The following is a 6,000-nucleotide window of genomic DNA, read 5'->3' on the forward strand; positions in this document are numbered from 1 at the left end:
GTCGGAGGCACAAATTGTGAACCTTTTGATCCAATCCCTGTTGGCAGCCTTGCAGTGCCCCAGCAGCAGACACTGCTAGAAGCCTGCCCCAGAAGAATACAATGGTAACAAAAAAGGCCTTAATATTGAAGCAATGTGACATTAGGTGATTCATTATTCAAATTTAGTAAAACATTCCATGTTTCATATTCTATAGTGGCCAAACAGAACCAACAATGTGACCACTGCTGATCCACTCCTTGTTTAGCATATGTAAATATCTCCGTGAAAATGTACACAGTACCCATCTAATAACAAAGTGCAGCTTGAACATCCTAAACAGGAAATGGGAGAACAATTGTTGTTACTGAAAGGGTACAATGAATACAGCAAAGATAAATATACATAATGGAGCATGTAAAATGTGAAGACAATACAGGCGTAACATTGTCACAACAGAGTGTGAATGTGTGATGCACATTAGTTAATGCTAAGACACTCTTCACAGATCTGTAGAAGGGCTTCGCTGTGAGCAGTTCACAGGCCACCAAAATGGAGAACACTACTTTGTCAAACATGTCAGAAGATAGCTTTCCCACCTGAAAAAGAAGCAAAAAAAGAGGAAATACATTATTGGTACCCAAGACTTTGCTCCAACCTTGCTAATATATTGTTCCTTTTCAGACATTTCGGACACCAAAAAAGAGGAGAATGTCAAGGTTTTTGTTGGTGCCGCTGCAGAATGCAAAAGCAAACAGCCAGAGGATACCCGCAATGTCTGCTGAAGAGTTCAAATACAACACATGGTTTCAGACAGGAAGAGTAGTGGATCCTCTGAATGATTGTTGAAGCATTGAGATAGCTGCGCTGTACAGGCCAGCTTACATGTTGTACATTTACCTGCAAAGTGCCCACATTGGCAAAACCACTGGCTTGTTGTTGCCACATATAAAATGTGAAAAATAGAGTGCAAACTAGATGATGTCCTTTTCATGTACTATCAAAAAGAAAATAAGAGAATGAAGTCTTATTTGCTACTCCCAAATAAAGTGTGCACAGTAGCTGCAAATCATTTCTTTCCTGTGCTACTTGCTCCTCTCATTAAGGAGAGGTATTATGGTTACTTGGCACAGGCAACAAATAAACCATGGCATTAGAAGGTAGTCCAAGTGTTGGAGAAGAGCCAGAACAAGAAGCCTATCACAATGGCATAAATGTGTGAAATGCCCTTAAGCATTTCTAGCTACACAATACCCGATACAAACCTTAAAAAAATGATTTCGCCCATATGGAAAGCAGGTCTCCTAAAAGGCTATGCTCTAGGATATCTAAGATTGTTCATGTACAAGGACAGCTGCATTAACATCAAAGCCTTGTGCAAAGTACGGTACAAGTGTGCACTGGGAAAGAATGTACAATGATTACAAACTGATTTTAATGGTACAAAGGCAGCTTGACCAAGGTGTCCTGCACAAAGTGGGATCAAAGACCAATATTCCCAAGCGTTCTACGCCAGAGGAGATGAACACCACGCCAAAGGGAAAAGCTTCTGCCTAATGCAAAGCACATGGGCACTTGATGACAGTGAAAAATAACGGGGTTGGAAAATAATGGGGGTGGAAAATAATGGGAAAGATGGGGTTACAGGATAACCACAAATAATCAGCAGGGCACTTGTTTAGTGAAAACCGATAAAGCAACACAAGACAAAATTAATGCATGGATAGCCCCATGAAGAAAGGCTTCTTATCTCGATTACCTTTCTTTCTTGACCTCATCAGTAATTATATATTTCCACCGCCATATACATAATATACTTAAAGGTTGAAATACTCAACATTCTTTTTAAATATAAAATGCTTACGCTAAATAGTAAGACAAAAGGGGCCCCATTTTCTACTCCAAAATGTAGAACATACTTTTAAAACTTTTATGTCCACACGAGTTGTCATACTAAGGTGAAGTATTCTGATTATTAGCCATTGGTGGCAAACACAACCATGAAAGGAAGATAGCAAAAGCATTGGGGAAGAACCGGGAGAAACTTATCATGACAGCACAGCCCTGAGAAATGCTTTACTTTACACAGATTATGACCGATTACAACAGTTACACACAACACGGTCATCACCAAAGTCAACATCTCGTTAACGTTTTGAGAAAAAGGTACATTACAAGGAAAGGCCAAGCCTATGTGACCGTTCACATGCACTGATGTCCAAAGATTCATCTGCACAAAAGTAAGCAAATAAAAATGCGAGAACATCGCTACACAACAGGAATCAGGAAATCAAAATCAATCAGAAAGAAAGAAATTTGTTACGAATCATCAAAAGAAAAACATCAACAATCATACATTCAAAGGCCAAGGAGCACCAAGAAGACAGGCTCATCCCATGGACTCTTGTCTTGTAATGATGTGGGCTAGCAGAGATGCCAGGCATGGAAAAATAAGAGACAGAAGATAAGGAACTGTCCCTTGTACTATGGTAGAAAAGATTAATCCTGATGCAGTATGTGCACTTATACACATGGACTTGCAGAAACACATGCATGCATAGTTGTAGCAGCAGTGGACGTTCACAGCCACAGCAATACCATTGGTACACAGGGAAGAAAACAGGAATGCCCCACTGTGCTTAGGTGCATCATACACTATTTATATACTATGATTTCAAGCTACAATCAAACCATGAATATCGGCTTGACTCATTTTGTATCAGCATTTCCCTGCAAGCTCGTCTTTATCTTCCTGGGTGGAGCTTCAATGCCTGCAAAAATAAACAGAGCAATACAGCATGTTTATAACAAAAAATAAATGCTCATAGGCAGCTGTGCTCAATTCCTCTGTGTTCTCCACAAGTACATTCTTGGTGCCAGTCATGCATTTGGAAGGCAGATTCAAACAGCAGAGTGGAACAGCTTCTGTGGATTATCAGTGAAGCAACTGTGACTACATATATAAGGTACAGGTCTTTTAGTGCGAAAGTATTACTTCACTAGTGATCCAGAAAAAACCAATGGGTCCCCTAACCCTCGACCTCTGGCCATTGACTTTCATATTAAATGACTCACATACAGTGTGATTAGGGGAAGGTCATGTGGCTACTGTATGATAATGTGCATAACAAGTTAAACAGGCTTGCTTACTGTGATGATAATGTAATGGTCACATGGCATGAAAGTTGCCTTGTATACTGTGTGATTAAAGAAACAATTGCGTGGTATGAAAGTTAAATACTGTTGCTACTTGAATGGTCATGTGATATGACAGTTGCTTGGCCACATGGTAAGGAAGTTGCTTGTTCGTGTGGCATGCGATCATACAATGTGTCATGCTTCACAGCCAAACATCCTGCAGCTATAACTGGCAGTGGTGTTTTTTTTGGATGCATAAAATACTCATTCCACTTCCATATGGCCCCTTTCATTTCCATAAATTTTAATGCCAAATATGCTGTAAAGGCTCCTCTGGTTGCAGGAACAATTTCTGAACCTTTTGATCCAATCCCTGCTGGCAGTCTCGCTGTGCTCCAAAAGCACAGACACTGTTAGAAGCCTGCCCCTGAAGAAAACTATGGTAAAAGGAAAAAGACCTTAATATTGAAGCAATGTGTCATTAGGTGATTCTTTAATCAAAGTTAGTAAAATTTTCTATGTTTCATATTCTATAGCGGTCAAAAAGAACCAATAATGTGACTGCACTGCTGATCCATTTCTTGTTTAGCATATGCAAACATCTCTGAAAATTTATGCAGTTGCCATCCAATAACAAAGTGCAGCTTGAACACCATAAACAGAAAATTGCAGAATAATTGTTGCTACTGGAAGTGTGCAATGAATATAGATGAGATAAACATGCATACTAGATCATATAAAAGGTGAAGACAATACAGGCATAACGTTGTCACAACAGACTGTGAATGTGTGGTGCACATCAGTTAATCCTGAGACACTCTTCACAGATCAGTACAGGAGTGAGGAGTGAAAGTAAGACGGGCTTGGCTGTGAGCAAATCATAGACCTGCAAAAGGGAGATTTCCACTTTGTCAAACATGTCAGAAGATAGCTTTCCCACCTGAAAAAGAATAAAAAAAAGAGGAAATACATTGTTGGTACCCAAGACTTTGCTCCAACCTTGCTAATATATTTTTCCTTTTCAGACATTTCGGACACCAAAAAAGAGGAGAATGTCAAGGTTTTTGTTGGTGCCACTGCAGAATGCAAAAGCAAACAGCCAGAGGATACCTGCAATGTCTGCTGAAGAGTTCAAATACAACGCATGGTTTCGGACAGGAAGAGTAGTGGATCCTCTGAATGATTGTTGAAGCATTGAGATAGCTGCGCTGTACAGGCCAGCTTACATGTTGTACATTTACCTGCAAAGTGCCCACATTGGCAAAACCACTGGCTTGTTGTTGCCACATATAAAATGCGAAGTGCAAACTAGATGTCCTTTTCATGTACTATCAAAAAGAAAAGAAGAGAATGAAGTCTTATTTGCCACTCCCAAATAAAGTGTGCACAGTAGCTGCAAATCATTTCTTTCCTGTGCTACTTGCTCCTCTCATTAAGGAGAGGTATTATGGTTACTTGGCACAGGCAACAAATAAACAATGGCATTAGAAGGTAGTCCAAGTGTTGGAGAAGAGCCAGAACAAGAGGCCTATTACAATGGCATAGATGTGTGAAATGCCCTTAAGCAACGTGCATTTCTACCTACACAATACCTGCAACAAACCCTAAAAAAACGATTTTGCCCCTATAGAAAACAGGTCCTCTAAATGAAATGCTCTTGGCTATCACAGATTGTTCATGTACAAGGACAGCTGCATTAACATCAAAGCCTTGTGCAAAGTACGGTACAAGTGTGTGCACTGGGAAACAATGTACAATGATTACGAACTGATTTTAATGGTACAAAGGCAGCTTGACCAAGGAGTCCTGCACAAAGTGGGATCAAAGAGCAATATTCCCAAGCGTTCTACGCCAGAGGAGCAGAACACCATGCCAGAGGGAAAAGCTTTGGCCCTATGCAAAGCACGTGGGCACTTGACAACAGTGAAAAATAATGGGGTTGGAAAACAATGGAGGTGGAAAATGATGGCGGTGGAAAATAATGGGAAAGATGGGGTTACAGGATGACCACGACAAATCAGCAGGGCATCTTTTTAGTGAAAACTGAATGAGCAACACAAGACAAAATTAATGCATGGATGGCCCCATGAAGAAAGGCTTCTTATCTTGATTACCTTTCTTTCTTGACCTCATCCGTATTTATATATTTCTACCACCACATACATAATATACTTAAGGATTCAAAACTCAACATTCTTTTCAAATATAAAATGCTTACGCTAAATATTAAGACAAAAAGAGCCTCTTTTTCTACTCCAAAATGTAGAGCACACTTCTAAAACATAAATTTTATGTCCGCACGAGTTGTCAAAGGTGAAGTATTCTGATTAGTAACCATTGGTGACAAACACAAGCATGAAAGGAAGACAGCAAAAGCATTGGGGAAGAGCCGGGAGAAGCTTATGATGACAGCACAGCACTGAGAAATGCTTTACTTTACAGAGATTATGACCGATTACAACAGTTACACACAACACGGTCATCAGCAGTTAACATCTCGTTAACGTTCTGAGAAAAAGGTACTTTACAAGTAAAGGCCCAGGTCTATGTGACGGTTCACATGCACTGATGCCCAAAGATTCATCTGCCCAAAAGTAAGCAAATAATGCCAGAACATCACTACATAACAGGAATCAGGAAATCAAAATGAATCAGGAAGACAGCCATTTGTTAAGAATCATCAAAAGAAAGACATGAACAAAAATACATGCAAGAGCCAACGAGGACCACAAAGACAGGCTTACTCCATAGAATCTTGTTTTGTAACTTTGCGGGCTAGCAGAGATGCTAGACATGGAAAAGTAAGAAACAGAAGATAAGGAACTGTACCTTATAGTATGGTAAGAAAGATAAAGCCCGATGCAGTATGTGCACTTATACACA

The sequence above is a fragment of the Amblyomma americanum genome, chromosome 1, assembly GCF_052857255.1.
Source record: "Amblyomma americanum isolate KBUSLIRL-KWMA chromosome 1, ASM5285725v1, whole genome shotgun sequence".
Taxonomy (NCBI): Eukaryota; Metazoa; Arthropoda; class Arachnida; order Ixodida; family Ixodidae; genus Amblyomma; species Amblyomma americanum.